The following is a 23,241-nucleotide window of genomic DNA, read 5'->3' on the forward strand; positions in this document are numbered from 1 at the left end:
CGGTTATGGGCAGTTTTCTCAGACCGCAGTTATTACTTACTTACATCTAGGTGTTTCTTTTTTCCAAACTAAATGTAGTTAACTTGCACACGGCTAAGTACCCTCTTCAATTTCCGGCAAACAGACACTTCACAGAAACCTTCGTTGTCAGCCCCCGCAATTCGGTCAAAGAAAACTCCAAAATATTTTGGTTATCGTGCAGCGAAAAGCATCTCGGTGGTTTCCCAAACAATAACGACTACTTATACTGTTCCCACAAACTAAGTTTGACAACGCATTTTTTGCTCAGGCGTATATCTAAACCCTCGTTAGTAACTGTGCGTTTTAGGTCATGACAGGGTTAAAATAGCCTTGAATTACGCTTACAAAACGAGAAAATTGTTTTTTTTTAGAGGCTCCTTTCGTAACAGTGAAAAATACCATCAACATGAGACATAATTACTTGGTAAACCTTGGCCTCTTAGATCATCAGGTTAGCGGTTAAAATAGCCTTGATCTACGTTTGCAAATCTGGAAACTGGTTTCTATTAGAGGCTCCTTTCATAATTTCCGACAAGCACCCTTGTCACTTTCATACTAGAGTTTTCCTGTGCGTAAATTGAGGGCGGCGAAGTTCAAAGGAAGTTCCCTTGTACAATAAACAGGGGCGGAGCCAGAGCGAGGGTTAAGGGGGTTGAAACCTTCACTACATTAAGACACCAGAACAAACACCAGATTTGAACTACTTTAATACCGATCTTTTTTTCAAAACTTTTCTGCATGATGTAGCTCGCCCCCTGACCACCTCATTGAAGAGTTACGCTGAATGACCGCCTCCTCTTTTAAAGAATCCTGGGATCCGCCCGTGATAAAATCTGAATGCAAACGCTAGTTTTCTCATAGCTGACTTAGTTTTACTGAAATGTCACCTTAGTTCGATTCCTCTATACAGCAATCTTCTTCGCCCGTCGAGAGGAACAAGCGAAAGGTGAAATGATGAAACATGTTTACTGAGGCTATTCTCCCACGCAGCCGATTATATGACTGCATGGAATGCTAAGTCAAAGCTAACACGATTGAAGATGTGCTGGTTGTCATGCATGCAGATCATCAACGCGGGTATGGTCGCTTCCTCGAGCTACGTAAGCTACTGTTACTTTCCTTTCTCGAGTCAACAAACACGAGATATCGATTGTACATGCATTTGGAAATTTCTTCTTTGGCATTCAATTTGAATGCAATTGCCTCGCATTCTAGTTGATTCAATTTGAATCGAATCTGTCGGCAAGATTCACAAATTGGAATTTTAAGCTTTCCTGTTATTGCTCTGAGCCAACAAAAATCAATTGTGCCCGCTTCTTTTTCGGAATCTAAGCGTAGGTGTTGTACTGGCTTGTGCACGGCTCGCTGAAGTAGAGGCATGAATTCGCCCGACGGTAAGCTTTACTACTGCAATTCTACATGTGTATAGAGTGCGGTTTAACCGTCTCGATACGTCAGAAGCTAAAGGACGATATTGACGGGTCAGTATTTTCGAGATGTCGTATTGATTATAAAGGTAAGGTTTGTAGGAATTGTGGTTTCTTTAGGACCAAGTGAACTGTTTGTGCTCTCTTGAGAAAGTTAAATTTTGTGAATTTTTGTATTCATTTTTCTGAGTGGAGTGTCTGTAAACTGGCTTAGAGCAGGCAAGTGTACTGCCGCTATTAAGAACGCAAGTAATTCGGAACCTGTACTGGCTAAATCATTTGTACATAGCTTTGCAACTCGGCCGCTTACCCTCAGTAGCTCAGTCGTAGGTACAAGACAATGTTCAAAGGAGGTGTTGTTCCATGAGTGAAATTTTGAAAGACCTCGTTGCAAATAATACCTTGTCAAGCTTGTTGTACTGAAATATCTCTTCAATCTTCTCCTCCGCTGCCCGATTCCTGACTATTATAGGTACAGCCATCGTTTCACGAGCGGTAAAGAATTCCAACTGCAAGCATCAACCACTCTCGGTTCTAACATGCCGAAAAACATTCTGGCTATCAAGCGGATAAACGAATTAGTATAGTTTCTCAAACAGCGGCAGCTATTGTGACTGTACTATCATCTCCTATCAACTAAAACTGGAAAAAAGAACTGTACGTGCATCTGGAAATTTCTTCTTTGGAGTCACCGAAGGTAGCATTTTGCACGCGGTTCGAATTGCATCTGACGCACGTTTGATAACTAGAGTTTCCCCTGTGGGAAAAGAGTGGAATAAAACACACCAGTGATCAAGGAATGTGTAAATACTTATCTGCTTTTGACCCACACAAATAGCATCTGACATGACAATTTTTCAGACCTTAACAGGTCGAAGTGAACTTGAACTCATTGAACACACAAGTTAGCAGAAGGGCAGCGCGCAGAAAGGCAGCGCGTAGGTAGTGGATCCTTGATTTAGTCATGAGATTTACGAAGTCAATTTATCCTCTTGTTCACCGAAGAACAGAAAAAGCTTTAATCATCGGTTTGTTCTGTTGTGAAGTAAGCAAGAAAGAGGCAAGGGTGCGAATGAAGTACAGTATCCGGTTTAAGCAGCTGTCGCACGCGAATATTGTTGCTTCATGCCTCTAGGGAGCTTTTGTTTCTCTTAGGTCAACAAAGTACCGTTAAGACTCTTTCAGTATTAGTTATTTAACGCAGCCTTACTCAAAATAATCACATATTCATTTCAGTTTGTAGGAAAACATACCATTATCAGTTTTTCATGTCGTAGCTTGCGCACTGACTGCCCTGGAGTCTTCTCTACTACTTATTATTACCGAGTATAGATTTAAGACTTCCTCTGTCATCAGTTCTTTTGCACCGCTGTACCAAGTGGTCAGTCGAGAAAGATCCTTTTTCGGTTTGAAAAAAAAAAGAAAAAAAAAAAAAGACGAGTTGTTTTGCGTTTTACAAGTCAGAACGCGCAGAAGTAGCGCCATGATTTCTGCGCTTTCACGAAGGAACAAACTTCGGCTTTCAGTGCTATGTTAGGGAAATCTCTACACCCTCCTCACTCTCTTTCCATCCAGTTATCTTTTTTTACATTGCTTGCCTCAATAAACTCCGCAAAACCACTTGTTAAGTTTACTTGACCACGGGTAACCGCCAAGGAAGTCAAGTTTTATCGTATGCCGGTTTGGACGATACAGAAACCGACCCGGATCATTTCGAGCTGAGCAGATACAGCGGAAAAGTAAATAGCAATGCTGATCTTGTGCAGTGAGTTAACATATTTCAATTTAAGCATAGCCATCCTTAAATCATGTACAGTTACTACATACCTTATATGTTAGCAGAGAAAAGTATCTTGATCAGTAAACTCTGTGGAAAGAGTCGAGTGAGAAAACTGGTGTTAGAAATTCTAAAGTTTTCTAAATATAGTTGGAGTTGAAATTAAACCTTTATCATAAATTCATTAGACATTTTCTATATCAGTTGAGTTCACCTGTTAGAAGTCTTCCCGGGTTATAAACCTCCTAGTCCTAGTGTAAGGCTGGGGGCATACCCTGTATTTTTGCTCTCACTGTCACTGATAACAAGCTTTTTTCAGTTCAGTCAACACTTGACAGTTTAAAGGTCTATTGGATATATTTATCGGACAAATCAAATCAATGAAAACCGAGACAAGTGGCAAATAAGACAGAAAAATTCCAATAAATACAAGCTTAAAATAAGCTTTTAAATCCTGTTTCGATGGAACAAGCCGCTTGATGCTTCTCAATAAGTTCCAGAACAGACAGTCAAGTGCTTACTTCATTTCGAGCCATGAAAGGAATCTTTTTCAGTTCATTAATCACAAGTATTAAGCATTACTTACCGACTGTCAGCTTTCCTTGGAATCCTAACAAAAGAGGAAAAAAGAAAAAAAGAAAAAAATCAACAATACACGGCTTTATTTTCCTAACCTTTAAAATCGCTGAAAGTATGATTATTAGCATTTATATAAATACACTTATTTTGATGTAAGTTGTGATTCGAGCTTATATATACCGAGTAAATATTGATAGAGTATTAAAACTAAGACGGGGTGTGTCCAAAGAAAGTTGTGCCTCTGAGGAGCTATATAATTATTAAACAGTGGCCATGCTTGAAATCAACTCACTTATTGTAGGTGAAAAGTCAAAAGCTATATACCTGAAATAGCCCGGTTTAAGAATGCATAAAATGTTACACGCTTGTAATTTTCGAGTGCGTGTGAAGCTACAAAAATCGTTAAACAAGATTACAGTAAGGTCACCACATGCAAGCATGGTTTCTTTTATCTCTTCAAATGAACAGACTCGACATACCAGAAATTTTTCATGATTCTAGACGGGTCGGGGGCCAGATTGCATAACCAAATTGTCCTGTCCTGTTAATGTCAGCTTTCAAAATACCTAACCGGTGAGAAGGGGTGGCTGCCCCTTGAAATCTTTGGTGGAGGTGTGCGGCTCGGTTTCCCAAACCCTATATTTTAGGCCAAAATATGTAATTTTCCTGTACCCATTTTCAGACCCGGCTTCTAGAATCAAAATGCGGATTAAAATCTATACACTCTGTTTTTATGAGAACGTCTAATTTTGGGGCCGAGCCTGAACGTTCTTTTAGTTTTTGGCAATTTGAGCCGGAAAAGTTCTTGAGATGTTCTTATTTATCAGTTATAGTATTTCAATAAATCTATGCGAACGTGACCAAGACACCTATTATTTGGGTTAATTGGACAATGTAGACTGAACTTTTACCTGCAATATTTTAACCGTTCAGTTTAAAAACATTTGGTAGTAATAAAAATGTTCCTGACTGACTCTCAGCTTGGGTAATGTTCTTAGTGTGTCCTTAAATTTTAGGTTAATCTCAGCCTCAAAATCCTTATAAAAAAAAGGTTCTTGTAAAAAAAAAATGCAACATGAAACAGAGAGAAGGTATATTCATACTAAGTGAATCAGCCATTATTTGTTACTTTTACACGTTCATTTAAAATCTATATCCTATTTCAATCCCAGATGGGCTCAAAACCATACCATTTGGGGCCACACATAAATATGTAGCTTATAGAAGGAAGTACTCCTCCACCCCGGGGATAAAACGCTTCCCTCCGTCGGAGTGGGTTTGTCCAGCTTCCTTTTAATTGCATATGGAGCTATCCATGTCATATTTAGCCGTTATTTTATAAACCTTTTTCTTTTATCGTTACTAAGCCTTGGAACTATGTTCGCAGCAAAAATGCAGTCGGCTGGTCTCCTGGTCTACCAGGAAGAAGCGACGAAGACGCCAACGAAAACGTATCTTAAAAGTCAAATTCGAGTTCGCTAAACAGCTTCCCAATGATTCCAACTCATTTAATTTGCGTGATGTAGCTGGATTCGTAGGGGCGAAACGAAACGAAGTACGAAGGAGACTGTGACTTGCGACAGACGACAGTTAATCAGACGGACTAAAAAGGGGAACTGCTACACGATGGAGCGATTTCTAATGTGTGTCATAACACCAAACAAAAGAAATGACTCTCTTGTTCAATCACTACAAATGTATACAACAACATGAACAAATCAGAGATCGAGGTAGTTGCTAGAGAATAGTATCAAGGGCAGTAACTGAAAGAGAGCGGAAAAGTCACCATTGGTTAGAAAGGGGTTTTCTTCTAATTTGGTTGAGAGTTTCTTAACCAATCTTATGACATCAATATAGCAAACGAAAATTATTTAGTTATAGAATAAGAGTAAATTTAAAGCTCGGTGGTGAAATAAGAAGGGTGAAATGTTCACGAGCGCGGGACAAAAGAGTGGGATTGACCTTCCGCTGGGTAAGATAAATAAGCGTCGCTAATCAGCTAGGTTTTAAAGTTAATGATAGATTTCGCTGTCCATTAGATTGATTTGTGGTTTGCCTAGTGGTAGGGCGGCAATAAATGTACGACTGACCTCGTTTGACAAGTAGGAGTCAGACAGATAAGTGTTTCGTAATCCGACTGTGCTTGGGTAATGAAGACCGCTTATAATTACTTTGATGCAATTTCACAAGTCTAATCCATTTCTGAACTCCTACACAATCCGCCCTATATTGAAAGATGCTTGCATTCCTCGTCTACCATTTTTTAAAGGCCGGCAATGTTTTGTCCCATTAGCTCTCCTACTGCTTATGTCAGACTAAGTATTCAAACAATCGGAAACAATCAAACCGTTTTGGGCTTTGATTGACAAGCTGCTTTCTACTTTGCTCTGCATTAAACGAACAGTTGGTCAAGTCACACGGCTTCTATTTCTAGGTTTTTTAAACTGTTTTTGCAGCCCCACGGATCACTGATGGAACTGACAAGCGGGTAGTTTATGGTAAACTTGGATAAATTGTGTTTTCCAGCAAAAGCCTGTGCTCATGGTCCCCTGGCACGCATTATACAAACACTCGTCGTTCATCTAATCTTAAATAACGATAATTATGATAACGACGACGAAAACGACGATAATGATAAGATTCAAAATATCCGAAAAACTCATACCACTACCATAGTGATGACATTGATGTAATAATGATAAAAAAACGAGGAGTGTTTTATCGGGTTTATAACCACGAGGCGCAGCCGAGTGGTTTTAGACCCGATAAAACACGTGCTACGAGGTTTTTGAACGGCTTCAAAAACATTCCTGGAAAAGCGTGTGTCAATAGAGTTCATAACAATTATGCTCTTGTGAACGTTGAAAATTTGCATACGAAAAAACACCGCATACTAATGAGAAGCGTTTTATCAGCTGATAAAACACCGCATACTAAAGAGGAGTGTTTTATCAGCTAATAAAACACCGCATATTAATAAAGAGGAGTTTTATCGACATAAAGTCACCGCACGTGATGTATTATCGACCATTTGATAGGTCAATGGGCTTATAAATCTGATTAATGAGTTTTTGAAGACCATGACAATGACTATGGCAGTGAGCATGATAGTAACAATGATTGCCATGATGACAATGGCAAAGTAAGGATAATGACAGTAATTATGACAATTTTTAAACCTTTTTTCTTTTATAGTTGCTAAGCCTTGTACCTATGTTCTCAGCAAAAATCCAATGCCATGAACAATCGCAACAATGGCAATGATAAAGGAAATGACAGTGCCAGTGACAATGGTAATGACAATGGCAATAACGTTAACGATAACAATCTTTAATGAGGACGCTAACGTCACGGGAGTGACAACCAGAGGTGTCCTCAATACAATGAAAATGGAGATGACAGTGATAATGGCAATGAGAACGATAACAATAATAATGACTATGGTGATTTAAGCCAATGACAATGGTATGATAATGACAACGATAATGAGAATGATAACGAAAGTTGAATGATAATGACAATGGTGATTAAAGACAATGACAATGGTTATGATAATGACAACGATAATGAGAATGATAATGAAAGTTGAATGATAATGACAGTGGTGATTAAAGACAATGACGATGGCAATGATAATGACAACGATAAGGAGAATGATAATGAAAGTTAAATGATAATGACAATAGTGATCAAAGACAATGACAATGGTTATGATAATGACAACAATAATGAGAATGATAACGCCAAATGAATGATAATGACAATGGTGATTAAAGACAATGACGATGGCAATGATAATGACAACGATAAGGAGAATGATAATGAAAGTTAAATGATACTGACAATGATGATCAAAGACAATGACAATGGTTATGATAATGACGATAATGAGAATGATAACGCCAGATGAATGATAATGACAATGGTGATTAAAGACAATGACAATGGTTATGATAATGACGATAATGAGAATGATAACGCCAGATGAATGATAATGACAATGGTGATTAAAGAAAATGACAATGGTTATGACAATGACAACAATAATGAGAATGATAACGCCAGATGAATGATACTGACAATAGTGATTAAAGACAATGACAATGGTTATGATGATGACAACGATTATGAGAATGATAACGCCAGATGAATGATAATGACAATGGTGATTAAGGCAATGACGATGGCAATGATAATGACAACGATAATGGGAATGATAACGCCAGTTAAATGATACTGACAATGGTGATTAAAGACAATGACGATGGCAATGATAATGACAACGATAACGAGAATGATAACGCCAGATGAATGATAATGACAATGGTGATTAAGACAATGACGATGGCAATGATAATGACAACGATAATGAGAATGATAACGCCAGTTAAATGATACTGACAATGGTGATCAAAGACAATGACGATGGCAATGATAATGACAACGATAATGAGAATGATAACGAAAGTTGAATGATAATGACAATGGTGATTAAAGACAATGACAATGGTTATGATAATGACAACAATAATGAGAATGATAACGCCAGATGATATGATAATGACAATGGTGATTAAAGACAATGGCAATGGTTATGATAATGACAACAATAATGAGAATGATAACGCCGGATGAATGATACTGACAATAGTGATTAAAGACAATGACAATGGTTATGATGATGACAACAATAATGAGAATGATAACGCCAGATGAATGACAATGACAATGGTATGATCATGACAACGGTAATAAGAATGATAACGAAACTTGAATGTTAATGACAATGGTGATTAAAGACAATGACAATGGTATGATCATGACAACGGTAATAAGAATGATAACGATAGTTGAATCATAATAACAATGGTGATTTAAGACAATGACAATGGCAATGATAATGACAACGATAATGAGAATGATAATAAAAGTTGAATGATATTGACAATGGTGATTAAAGACAATGACGATGGTGATGATAATGACAACGATAATGAGAATGATAACGCCAGTTGAATGATAATGACAATAGTGATCAAAGACAATGACAATGGAATGATAATGACAACGATAATCAGAATGATAACGCCAGTTGAATGATAATGACAATGGTGATTAAAGACAATGGCAATGGTTATGATAATGACAACAATAATGAGAATGATAACGCCAGATGAATGATTATGACAATGGTGATTGAAGACAATGACAATGGTATGATCATGACAACGGTAATAAGAATGATAACGATAGTTGAATTATAATAACAATGGTGATTAAAGACAATGACGATGGCAATGATAATGACAACGATAATGAGAATGATAACGAAAGTTAAATGATATTGACAATGGTGATTAAAGACAATGACGATGGTAATGATAATGAAAACGATAATGAGAATGATAACGCCAGTTGAATGATAATTACAATGGTGATTAAAGACAATGACGATGGCAATGATAATGACAACGATAATGAGAGTGATAACGCCAGTTGAATGATAATTACAATGGTGATTAAAGACAATGACGATGGCAATGATAATGACAACAATAATGAAAAGTTGAATGGCAATGAGAAAGACATTCACAATGGTATTGACAATAACGATAATAAGGACAATTATAGTTATAATAACGTGGACAGTGCCAATTACATTGATATTGATGAAAATAACAATGGCAATAACAAAAGGGGGAGAGGGAGTAGCTCCAATTGTATGGGCCACGTAGGCTTGAAGTACTACTTGACTTGTTTTGCACCTTTCTGAATAGTGATCCCTCACAAACTAAAATAAAACAGAACTACCTGTAATCAACGCCAAAACGACAAAGGAGAACAAATAATCTAAATGCAAAAATTTTCACAACAGCGTGCTCCATCTGATAATTAAAACATCAAGCAATATAAACATACAAGTGGAATATTCTAATCAGTAAAAAAGGAGCAAGAATAAATCGCCGATCCCTAAAACTGATACTCAATATCAGATCCTTAACGCGAGAGGGTGTCCTTTTTTTTGTAATTTGTTTTTTTTTATTTTAGCACACGTTACAATACTTCAAGAACTTGATTAACTAATTAAAATTTACAGCTTATCTACAACATACCAAGAGGAAACAAAGGAAAAGTTACAATTTACAAAACACTGCTCGGAATAAGTTACTTAAAAACACGAAACAGTACTTACAAATAACTACTTACAAGAACTTATTTACAAGATCCTGCTTTCAAAGAGGGTGTCCTTCCTTCTAAAGCCTAAAGGCAAACTAAACTCGAAGCGTTAATTTCCTACCACCGACCCTATTACCTTAAATTTCTCTGTTGTAACTAGGATAACTTAGAATGGTAAGGGAAAATTTCTCGGTAGACTGCCACGAAAGCGTTCATCATTAAATCTTATAACCATAAATTCTAACTTATTGAGTAAATTTATTTAATCATTGAAATAATTTATCAACATTTAAAAGTTTAAAAACAAACCAAGCGATAAACATGCTTTGAATGTATTTGACTAGAAACACATAGACAAACGGAAGCAGCGCTTGGTCGGATATTTCATTAATGTCGGTGTGAGGATCAGCGATGATGTTTTAGTTTATTTAACAAATCGACGAGCGGCAGTTTTCTACGGTCTATGCCCCTTTTCTTACTGTAACCGTTTGTTTCCATGGTTGCTTACCTTTGTTTTTTCCTTTATGGAGGTCATTTTGTTTATCGAAATATTTCGCTATCTCTGGCTTTTATTAAATACTTTATAAATAAAAGACATAATATAATAATAATAATAATAATAGTAATAATAATAATAATAATAATAATAATAATAATAATAATAATAACAATAACAATAATAATAAAAATAATAACAATAATAATAATAATAATAATAATAACAATAACAATAACAATAATAATAATAACAATAATAATAATAACAATAATAATAATAATAATAATAATAATAATAATAATAATAATAATAATAATAATAATAATAAATGTTATTTAACCATGGTGAGCTCTTTAGCATAAAATGCTGATATCAATAAGGGCCCTGCGAAAAAGAAAAGAACCTAAAAAACCTAAAAGGCGGAATTCTAAAATACGAGTTTTAAAAATCATGACTGAGTTAAGATCCTTCATTTCATTTGGAATGTCATTAAAAAGTTTTGATCCTCTAAGACTGAAGATAGTACTTATCGCAAAAATCGGCTGTAAAATGAAAGAACATGCGAAAGTTTGAAATTCACGAGTTTTGCAAGAAAAAATAAATTAGTATGGCCAGCGATAACACATTGCCGACAAACTGACGCCTCCTTTTTAGTTAGGCCTTCACGCTTTTGCGCAGTCACTTGTCTCTGCCAGTATCAGGTCAATTGTCTCTTGGACCTTGGCCCTCAGTTACATAACTTTAATGGGCGTATTTGTATTGGACGTCGACCAATTCGTCTAAGACAAATAATCCGATAGTCTAAAATAAATCTGGTAAATATTGAAACAAGATAAATATGGGTGGCACAAATAATGTACTAGACCGCCCACAATGAATTAAGGTTGATATTATGCTTCCGCTCAGTCTCCTTAACTTTTGATCCCTTAATCCATTGTCAGGGTTATTCAATGATTAGACATTCCCTCTGATATAGATATCATATAGTTGTAAATGTGTCTCCTTACTTAATCTTGAAGTGTAACCATTCATGGGGAAGCTTTTGAGTACGGTACCTTCCTTTGGTGCTGTTTCGAACTTTCGAGTCTGTGGATGAAATCCGAAAGTGTGTCGATCATTCAAATGAAAGCTACTGAGCAGTACTTTCCTGTAGTACTGTTTATTATGCTGTACAAGGTGGCTCTAACTTTTGAGTCTGTGGATGAAATGCTAAAGTGCAACAATTTAATTGAAAGGCACTGAGTAAGCCGCACAAAGTGAGAGAGGGGCAAAGTGGTCCTTCCTGTTCAGTTCTTTGATCATGATAAAGTCCCAAAGTGTAATCATTTCATTAAAAGCCAATTTCCGGCTATAACCTTATGAAACCTTTGAAACGTCTTGCTTGAAAAGTTAATAGGCCTTATCACGGTTTTCGACGCCATTTTGACGAGTAGGCAAACACGTCTGAAATAACAGTGTTTGCATGGAAGTCCGATGTCAAATAATTTTCATAAAACATCGCTTCTGAAAAATTCATGAATTGGAAACTTTTGGCTCTAGAAAAAGGATTTTAGAAAAAAAAATTGGAGGGATGTAGCTGTGACAGAAAGCCTCCAGTCGTGTTTTGAACTTTCCATACGTTTGTCTGTATAGCGAGCCAGCCGTGAACTGCTACTAAAAATAGTTCGCGGGAAAAAATACAGGGAAATGTATGAAAAGTTCAAAACACGACTGGACGCTTTCTGGCACAGCTACATCCCTCCAATTTTTTTCTTAAAATCCTTTACCTAGTACCAAAAGTTTCCAATTTATGAATTTCAGAAGCGATGTTTTATGAAAACTATTTGACATCGGATTTCCATACAAACACTGTTAGACCTATTTCAGACGTGTTTGCCTACTCGTCAAAATGGCGTCGAAAACCGTGATAAGGCCTATTGTGTGAATATGTTTCTCTCTCTCTTTATATTTTTCTTTACAAAAATATGTAAAACTTTTAGTACTCTCGGGAGTTTGATGCCTGCCGTCTATAGTGTTGGCGAATTTTCTTGTTGAATGCTAGTACACGGTGCTGACTACGTTCATAGTTCCCTGTACGTTTTTACCTTACTACGGATGCCTAGAGAAACACTAGCTTAATCAACACAAGAAGTGACTTTAAAATCAGTAATGCCTATCTACTGTAGAAACACCATTAAGAAAAAATAAGTAACGAGAATGGAGAACCTGGCGTGAGTTGGCTATCTATGATACACTGAGACTGGACAATATTATTAAACCTTACTGCATAACAGTAAATTCTTGCTGTATTGCCAAAGGTTTAGACAACAAAGGTAACCAGTAAAAAAAAAAATAAGATAAGAGAAAATGATATAAGACAGACAAGATGAGCTGAAGTGAAATAAAATAAAAGGAATTAATTAAACTCTTAGTGCAAAGTTCAAATTGATAGCTATGATCTGTCTCGCAACTCAAAACATGATCACTGAGTAAGCTTCCCTACTGCAAGTCAATAAAACAGGCAGAGGAGTTCTTCATTTAAGTTTGTGATTAATTCTTTGATTGATACTGAATCCATTGTTTCATTTATGCAGTTTCACAAGCGTTCACATAACCTATTCCTAAATAGCGAGTAGTGAAGGAAAAAGAAACGAAAGTATTCAGTCGTTTTTAAACTTTTGAGTCTGTGGATGAAATCTTAAAGTGCAACAATTTAATTGAAAGGTACCGAGTAAGCCGCACCAAGCGAGAGAGGGGCAAAGTGGTCCTTCCTGTTCAGTTCTTTGATCATGATAAAGTCCAAAAGAGTAATCATTTCATTAAAAGCTTATTTCCGGCTATAACCTTATGAAACCTTATGGAACCTTTGAGTCTTGCTTGAAATGTTGATTGTGTGAATATGTTTCTCTCTTGATATTTTCCATTAAAAATATGTTAAACTTTTAGTACTCTCGGGAGCGTGATGCCTGCCATCTGTAGTGTTAGCGAATTTTCTTGTTAAATGCTATATATAGTACACGGTGCTGATTACGTTCATAGTTTCCTGTACATTTTTACCTTTCTACGGATGCCTAGATAAATACTAGCTTAATCAACGAAAGAAGTGAGTTTAAAGTGAGTCAGTAATGTCTACCTACTATAGAAACACCATTAAGAAAAAATAAGAAACGAGAATGGAGAACCTGGCGTGAGTTGGCTATCTATGATACAATAATGACTTGACAATATCATTAAACCTTACTGCATAACAGTAAATTCTTGCTGTATTGCCAAAGGTTTAGACAACAAAGGTAGCCAGTTAAAAAAAAAAAAAAAGATAAGAGAAAATGAGATAAGACAGACAAGATGAGCTGAAGTGAACTGAAATAAAATGAATTAATTAAACTCTTAGCGCAAAGTTCAAATTAATAGCCCTGATCTGTCTCGCAACTCAAAACATGATCACTGAGTAAGCTTCCCTACTGCAAGTCAATGAAACAGGCAGAGGAGTTCTTTATTTAAGTTTGTGATTAATTCTTTGATTGATACTGAATCCATTGTTTCATTTATGCAGTTTCACGAGTGTTCACATAACCAATTCCTAAATAGCGAGTAGTGATGGAAAAAGAAACAAAAGTATTCAGCCGTTCTTAAATAGCTTGTGAGTCATGTATTCGAGCAACTCGACTAGTAAGTAAGAGTAACTGCAGTTTGAACAATGCTAAGCTATAAGATTAGTACTATTTAGTAAGCCATGATCAGTATTTTCGGAAAATAAAACTGGTAACTGGTGAACGCCGAATTAAGCAATGGTTACGAAAACAACGCTTGTCAGACCGAAAAACCTTCGATTCTCTACATTTACGATTATGTCTTTTTCTACTTAAAGACGTGGAATAATGCATCATGGCACAGTTGGTTAAAGCAAGACTTAAAGCTGCCCAACTCAGTGCAGTATCGTTGTTGAATTCTGATTCATAGCTCATCTGTGTGTGTTCCTGCACTGAAATTACATTTTGTCCAACACTTTGGTCATTGGCTGACTTTACTGTAGTAGTAAATTAAAATTTAGCAATGGAAATACTTTCAACAACGGAAATCGAGATCTTACAGAATTTAGCACCACGAAAATTACCTTTGTAAGACTGATGCCCTAGCTGAATTCACCTTTTCCGCTTTGCATAATCAGGCGTCTTTCTCCGTCATTTCTGTTGGTCTACATACATTGAATTCATTTCAAGGAGACAAAAAACCTGTTTGTTATAAACCTATGCAATACAGAGCATTCATTCAACCCACCTACAGAGCAAAGTGGTCCTTCCTGTTCAGTTCTTTGATCATGATAAACAAAGTCCAAAAGTGTAATCATTTCATTAAAAGCCAATTTCCGGCTATAACGTTATGAAACCTAATGGAACCTTTGAGACATCTTGCTTGAAATGTTGATTGTGTGAATATGTTTCTCTCTTGATATTTTCCATTAAAAATATATGTTAAACTTTTAGTATTCTCGGGAGCGTGATACCTGCCGTCTATAGTGTTGACGAATTTTCTTGTTGAATGCTAGTACACGGTGCTGACTACGTTCATAGTTCCCTGTACGTTTTTACCTTACTACGGATGCCTAGAGAAACACTAGCTTAATCAACGCAAGAAGTGGGTTTAAAATCGGTAATGTCTATCTACTGTAGAAACACCATTAAGAAAAAATAAGTAACGAGAATGGAGAACCTGGCGTGAGTTGGCTATCTATGATACACTTATGACTGGACAATATTATTAAACCTTACTGCATAACAGTAAATTCTTGCTGTATTGCCAAAGGTTTAGACAACAAAGGTAACCAGTAAAAAAAAAAGATAAGAGAAAATGATATAAGACAGACAAGATGAGCTGAAGTGAAATAAAATGAAAGGAATTAATTAAACTCTTAGTGTAAAGTTCAAATTGATAGCCATGATCTGTCTCGCAACTCAAAACATGATCACTGAGTAAACTTCCCTACTGCAAGTCAATAAAACAGGAAGAGGAGTTCTTCATTTAAGTTTGTAATTAATTCTTTGATTGATACTGAATCCATTGTTTCATTTATGCAGTTTCACGAGTGTTCACATAACCAATTCCTAAATAGCGAGTAGTGAAGGAAAATGAAACAAAAGTATTCAGCCGTTTTTAAATAGCTTATGAGACATGTATTCGAGCAACTCGACTAGTAAGTAAGAGTAACTGCAGTTTGAACAATGCTAAGCTATAAGATTAGTACTATTTAGTAAGCCATGATCAGTGTTTTCGGAAATTAAAACTGGTAACTGGTGAACGCCGAATTAAGCAATGGTTACGAAAACAACGCTTGTCAGACTGAAAAACCTTCGATTCTCTACATTCACGATTATGTCTTTTTCTAATTAAAGACGTCGAATAATGCACCATGGCACAGTTAGTTAAAGCAAGAATTAAAGCTGCCCAACTCAGTGCAGTATCGTTGTTGAATTCTGATTCATAGCTCATCTGTGTGTGTTCCTGCACTGAAATTACATTTTGTCCAACACTTTGGTCTTTGGCTGACTTTACTGTAGTAGTAAATTAAAATTTAGCAATGGAAATACTTTTAACAACGGAAATCGAGATCTTCCTTAATGTTAATGGCACCCAGGGATAGCGTCAACGGATTTCAAAATAGGCCTTATCACGTTTTTCGACGCCATTTTGACGGGTAGGCAAACAGGCTTGAAATAACAGTGTTTGTATGGAAATCCGATGTCAAATAATTTTCATAAAACATCGCTTCTGAAAAATTCATGAATTGGAAACTTTTGGCTCTAGGAAAAGGATTTTAAGAAAAAAATTGGAGGGATGTAGCAGTGACAGAAAGCCTCCAGTCGTGTTTTGAACTTTCCATACGTTTGTCTGTATAGCGAACCAGCCGTGAACTGCTACTAAAAATAGTTCGCGGGAAAAAATACAGGGAAATGTATGGAAAGTTCAAAACCCGACCAAAGGCTTTCTGTCACAGCTACATCCCTCCAATTTTTTTCTTAAAATCTTTTTCCTAGAGCCAAAAGTTTCCGATTGATGAATTTTTCTGAAGCGATGTTTTATGAAAATTATTTGACATCGGATTTTCATACAAACACTGTTATTTCAAGCTTGTTTGCCTACTCGTTAAAATGGCGTCGAAAACCGTGATAAGGCCTATTAAGTCCAACTATTTACTAAATTGAGCACCACGAAAATTACCTTTGTAAGACTGATGCACTAGCTGAATTCACCTTCTCCGCTTTGCGTAATCAGGCGTCGTTCTCCGTCATTTCTGTTGGTCTACATACATTGAATTCATTTCAAGGAGACAAAAAACCTGTTAGTTATAAACCTATGCAATACAGAGCATTCATTCAACCCACCTACAGAGCCAATAATAACCGTGCGTAATAGACTGTAATATTGGCTGTAACGTTGGCTTCCTGACCTTAAACTGATTGTAATAATTATTATTAATCCTGATATTTGAGCTCGACCACTCCACATTCCCTGCTCACGTGAACCCACGTCACTCAACACCACTTAAAAACCACAATCACCTCCCGGCCCTAGTTACATACCTCTTAAATTTTGAGGTCACACACCTAATTGCAAGCAACAGAATGATACAACTTTGATTCATTCAACGCGATAAATTTTTTTATAACACTTCACTTATATAAATCGATTTTGTGGTGGTATGAGTTTCAATCTGGAAAGAAATTGGATTGAACAAGCTTAAAGGAATATGAAACGAGCACTCACGCAGCGTCTTTTCATGACTCCGGTTGTAGGTCAGTTTTGGTATGAGAAGTAGAACTGATCATCATATACCTGCCAACTTTTTCCGAGTCCAATGCGTGAGATTTTTGTCTCGTCATGACCGGGATTTCCCAAAACGTCCGAGCCACTTCCGAAGATTTCCGACGATTGTCTGAAGACTTCCGAACGTTGCCGAAAATGTCCGACGATATTCCGACGACCTTTGAACGCTTACGATTCAAGCGGATTGTAGACATTTGAAAGCTTTTGCGATTGTTATAAGGAGCAAAGTGAAATTATGTGAAATGAAATGAAGATTTTTTAGAACAACTCGTCCGAATTTGTGAGTCAGGCGTGAGATATTGTCCTTCTTGATGCGTGAGATCGATGTCTCTAGTCCCCAGGCGTGAGACTCACGCATAATGCGTGAGAGTTGGCAGGTATATCATCATTCAGTACAGCTACCGGAGTGAACTCGCTCCAGTATGTCCTACAGACATCAAGTTTTAGACCGGTGTCGTGTAAACGAATAAAGAGCCTCGAGAAAAAACCACCCCTCCCCATCCAATTTCATTGAAACCCATTGGGCCAGTTATTTGAACAAAGTCTAACTTAGACCGTGGCTTAAGACAATCAGTGGGCCTCCAAATCTGTTTAAAAGTGTTTTATTTGAAGAAGATAAATAGTTTTCTAGTCTGGGATGCAAGCCTTCTTGCTACCGTCAGTAGCAGCCCCAATGTTTAGATATGATTGTTACTGACAAGTAGGCGCGCGCGTTTTTCCAATTTAGAGACCTTTAGATTCTAGTACGAGTACGAGTACGAATACGAGATTTGACTTCGAGTTTTTAGCGAAGTGCTAAGAACAGATATATCACAGAAAGTTTCATTTCACTCTTTACGAGCGACGAACTTGACGCAGTTGGTTTGAATGATGATAGTTCAGCCCTTTCGTGTTTCCAAAAAGACGAGATCACCTACGTTTCGAGGACTCGTTTTTGCCACTACGAGATTCTTACAAAAACTCGAAGTAAAATGACGACAGCTATCTCATTTACCCGCCAAAATGACACTGGCTCACACGAGCGCACTCTTTGTCTATTGACAAAACTCGTAGTCGTACTCGTACTCGTACTAGAATCTAAAGGTCTCTAATAGAGAAAGGGTGGACCAGTGACATTTTGGCGGGAAAACGAGATAGCCGTCGTCATTTTACTACGATTTAATGAGAAGGACGTAGTGGCGGAAACAAGTCCTCGAAACGTCGGTGACCTCGTCTTTTTTAATCACAAAAGGGCTTACTTATCATCATTCAAAACAACTGCGTCACAAAGAGTAAAATGATAGAAGCTTCTTGGGATACATATCTACTTATTACTTTGCTAAAAACTTGGAAGTGAAATCACATTTACGTAGTAAAGGTATCTATGGACTTGATTCGGCAGTTGAACAGCACGCCGCCAGCTCTCTTCAAAACAACAGGCAAATTGGACCAATATAAATTTCGCCTCCCAAATATAAGCCCAAAAATGTACCCCTAAAAATTTTTCCTTATTAATACAAGTCCAAGGCTTATATTGGGAAGTTTACGGTATTTATGTAAAAGTTAAATTTAAAACGAATTAAAAAATTTCATGATGCAAACTTTAAGGTCATTGCGGAAACTGACTTCGTGTGCATACCATTGTTGCGAATATCTGTTACAACGATTACAATTTGGAAATTTTTATGAAAACAGTAATTTTTGGGACTTTAGATACATGTTTAAACACATCTGTATCGGTCATCACTTTAAGAAGGAGGGTATAAACAAAACTGTATTCACACGTGTTTTTCAGCATTAAACAATAAACTTCAAAAAAACATTTGATTAAGTTACAAAACAAGCACACTTGATATTGTTGTTTTTAGTTTTTAGTTAATCGGATTGCAGTGTAGCCACGATTGCCGCCGCTTGGCTCTCGCCAGGCAGTGGCTTTAATCGAGTTTGGCCACAATGATTTATTCCTTATCACTGAAAGTATATGACGCAGCGTTCAGTTTGAAAAGAGATAGGAAAACTATTCTTCCTTGTTTTCATTTTACTTCGTAAAACTAGATTTTTAATTATCCCCTGTTCTTGAGTATGTAATAGCACAATTATACCAATCAATCACTTCGTACCAATGGACTCGCCATAGTTAGCTCAGACGGTGGATCTTCATTTGGCTTTGAATTCGATGTACGATTTGATTTTTGAAATCATCGTGAAATATCGATGGAAATGAGTGCGAATATTGCATAATACCTGAATAAAAATATCCACGACTTCTTCAAAAATAAAGGTACAACAATGCCAAATCCACGGGTACAGAGAATATCCAATAATTAGAAGCGTTATTTTTAAAGTTAGGTCAATGCTATAGTAACCTTATTTGGAGTTGAAATAACTCAGGTAAAGAAGCTACCTTACTCGTGTAGTGGAGTTAATTTAACTTCACAAAAGATTAAAAATAACTCAGTTTTATGATTGCTGTTACTTAATTTTAAATATTGAAGTTGAGTACAGGGGTAAACATAACCCCCCTAAAAGGATTATTTTGAACCTAAAATTTTACCCATGTTTTTAGGGTTAAAATAACTTTTGAAAAACTATTGTGTGTGTAAAGCTTCCTTACAGATTTTGAGCTGGAAGATAGTGGGTGTCCAGTGAAGCCTCAAAACAGAAATTCTACTGAATCTCGAATCCACTGAGATATCACTTGTGTTTGTACTTTCGCCAGAACTCTGGAGGTCTGACAAGGAGACTACGAAAATTCTGGACGTTGCGGCAGGCAAGGCAAATAACCAGGGCGCAGCCGCTAAAAGCAGGTTAAGCTAGCCAAGGATTAGTATTACTTTGCGTGGTATTGTGATTAAAAGCTCAATATTGTGGATTCCTGTTAATTCTATTTTGCCTTCATTTTCTGACACCAGTTGACTGCTGTAAAGTTTTTCTCTTGGTTTCACAACCTTGTTCACTAACTTTTTAGCAACAACCAAGTCTATAGACACCTTAACTTAGTCTGGGTTGGAAATTGTTGTCTCTGTAGCCTCGTAAGAGTTGGTATTGATGAGCTTCTGTCAGTTTAAACTTTTCTTTATCGACTGATACTCTATTTTCCTTCGCTCCGTTTAGTTGTAGCCAAATTTGTCTAGTTTGTTAAGATATTTGCTGTTGGTTATTTGAATCGATGACGTCGATAAAATCGTTAGAGCTGAATGCGGGGCGATAAAAACATCGGTTGTTTTTAGATAGAATAGATCTTTCCGGAGTGGATATTTGGCGGTAATATCAGTCGATGTTGTGGTTAGTTAAATGTAAGTGGTCCTCAGCGTAACATTGGTTCTTTTAAGCGGATAACCGGTTACTCTAAAGAAGTTCAAGAGGGCGGCTTCTTTTATTATGACGTCACTTAATGTTTTCGCTGTCTTTTGGGCATCAAAAGACTCCCTTAGAAAAAAATAATAATAATAATAATAAGAAGAAGATATAACGAAGAGACAAAATTCTCTGTTACTCCGAGTTTCGTGCTCACGCACTCATCAGACAGTATTTAAATACTGTCTGATGAGTGCGTGAGCACGAAACTCGGAGTAACAGAAAATTTTGTCTCTTTGTTATATTTTCTTATTCAAAGCCCTACACTTAAAAAGTGTATTGAGCACTGTTTAACGGCTTTAGCCACTTTAATACACGTAATAATAATAATAATAATAATAATAATAATAATAATAATAATAATAATAATAATAATAATAATAATAATAATAATAATAATAAAGAAACTCACAACTTAATGTTTTTATTCCAATTTTTTACTATCAAGAAAAGACTTGGATTCCCCTAAAGCAGCACATCAGAAAGCTGACTAGTCCCTGCGATATGAAAATCCTCCGAACAACAGTAAACAAGGCACAAAATTAGAAATGTTCAAGTCATTAAGGAAATGGTGAGAGTGGGATCTATGATAGAATACATCGACAGAAAGGGCCTTAACTGGTGCGGATACATCACGTGAATGTGCTGGAGCCACTAGGGGCATAGCCTACAAAAAGCACTTCTCAAGTTTTAAAGCATGAGGCAGACCCAGAAAGAGACGGGTTACTTGAATCAGGGAACAGCTCCATCGTATCATGATCATGTAAACAACAGCATGGCAGAAGCCACGTAGTAATTAGCCCAAGGAAGGTTCCATGTGCAACAATTTAAGGCCGATTGTGCGCAAGAAGAATTGTAGTCATCCTTGCACTTTTGTGGTAAGATGCAATAGGGACATATGATTAAAAAGGTATTTAAAAAGGTTACAAAATATGTGGAGTTTTGTCTCGTGAAACAATAGTCTTCTTTACCTGAAAGCTATGTTTACTTAAGTTTCGTTCCGCCGAAAACTTGGCTTTTTTGATCAGTCATATTCTCTTCCCTCCCAAACCACGGTGGGTTATCAATGTATATTTAGCAAGTTGTTTTGAAAATGTTCGCCGATTTATTCAATTTGTTCTTTTTCTATAGTTACACACTGTATTTTTAGTTTGTGAGGGTCCCTCATTAAAAATATAGGGAGTCACTTTTAAGTAAAATGCACTGAAAAACTGTTTAAATGAGCTTAGCTTATTTCTGTGGAAACGAAAATCATGCCTGTCTTCTTGAAGTGTGCAAAGAGTGATGTTACAATTTGTTCTGTAACCGTTGACAATTGTTATCACAAAACGTAGGATAAAATAACAGTTAAGCTTAAGTTTGAGCTACAAATATTTCGTTCCGACTTGAGCTTCTGCTCCGTTTTATAAACTTGTCTTCTCACGAACAACGTTAAACGCAGCATTTGAAACTTACATTTAACTAAGGTTTTCGCTTACTTTGAGTTTGTGTTTGTCCGTCTCATCTCCAGTTCACTGAAAGACCCAGTACCCTCGTGAGCCAATCTTTTTTATCTTTCAAAGTCGGTTTTGCGTAAATGTCAAGCTAAAACTATTTGTCAAACATTTTCACAAAGATTGATGGCCACGGTTGTCCAACTGTTTTGGCGGGAAAAGCGCGCGCCGCGCGGCAGGCATATATATTGGCGGGAAAAATGATGGAATGTAATAGCTCTAAGCGCAGAAAGACTTATGCTAAAAAATCTTTTAATTTCACGGATAAGAAATAACATTAATACAAAAAAACAAAGGAAGTGGTAAATACACTAGAAGACTTTTAACAAGAAACACAAAACAAACAGAAGAAGCGCTTGGTCGGATATCACATTGATGTCAGTAGTGTTAAGATCAACCAATATCAGCCTTTTTTGACCGTTTTTTCACTGTAACCGTTTGCCTCCATCGTGGTTAGTTCTCTCTGATCTAAATATTGTGCCAAATTAAGAACAATTTTAAGTGTTTTCTGTCGAAATAGTCTGGCGGCGTTGTTTAAACTAGTGAACTAGCTAACTGAAAGTAGACTCTAAAAAAAAATCGCCATACCAAATTTCGTAATCTAGAAATCAGCTGCCGCAAAACAACAGGAAATATGAAGGTTTGATATTTACGAGTTTCAAGAGAAAACTCAATGCGTGGACAACGAAAACACCGTGACTTCCAGCTAATTACCGTCTCTCGGCTCTTGAACAGGTTTCGCTAGTCTCCAAGCCAGTCACCAAACTTGTTCCGGGTCTGTCTTTTGTTGAATGACCTGTCTTTGCCATTAGTAGGTCAAAAGTCTCCCAATATTTATCTCGTTAATTAATATTGAACCTTGGCCCTCAGTTATGTAACTTAAATGGGCGTATTTGCGTATTGGACGACGACCAATTAATTGGTCTATAAGGCAAATCATTCTGTCACAACCTCGTTCCCAGGGTCAGGAAGAGGACCGGCCTGGGAACGGGGTTGATTCCGTCGTCCAAACTGATCTCTGATCTGAAAAAAAATTAATGTTTGCAACAAGAAGAGTGTACGTGGCAGAAAACATGGACTAGGTCGCACACAATTCAATGAATACAAGAAGTTTTTCGTATTGAATCAAGC

At 36.7% G+C, this 23,241-nt stretch overlaps 1 protein-coding gene across 2 annotated transcripts in view; it reads right to left on the reverse strand.

Annotated features, from left to right (window-relative positions):
* Positions 1–22,200, reverse strand: part of LOC146478298 (bone morphogenetic protein 2-like) — a 57,697-nt gene extending 35,497 nt beyond the window's left edge. Inside the window, exons 1-4 of one of the 2 annotated variants that reach the window (XM_085111835.1) lie at positions 22,096–22,200; positions 14,574–14,654; positions 3,812–3,835; positions 3,276–3,315 (exon numbers count right to left, since the gene is read on the reverse strand). The gene's annotated coding sequence lies outside the window, so the exon portion shown is untranslated. The remainder of the gene's footprint in view (positions 1–3,275; positions 3,316–3,811; positions 3,836–14,573; positions 14,655–22,095) is intronic. The other variant, XM_085111836.1, reaches the window with a different exon arrangement.
* Between the last annotated feature and the right edge of the window lie 1,041 nt (positions 22,201–23,241).

This window comes from Pavona decussata, unplaced genomic scaffold (genome assembly GCF_977016875.1).
Source record: "Pavona decussata unplaced genomic scaffold, jaPavDecu1.1 SCAFFOLD_64, whole genome shotgun sequence".
Lineage (NCBI taxonomy): Eukaryota > Metazoa > Cnidaria > Anthozoa > Scleractinia > Agariciidae > Pavona > Pavona decussata.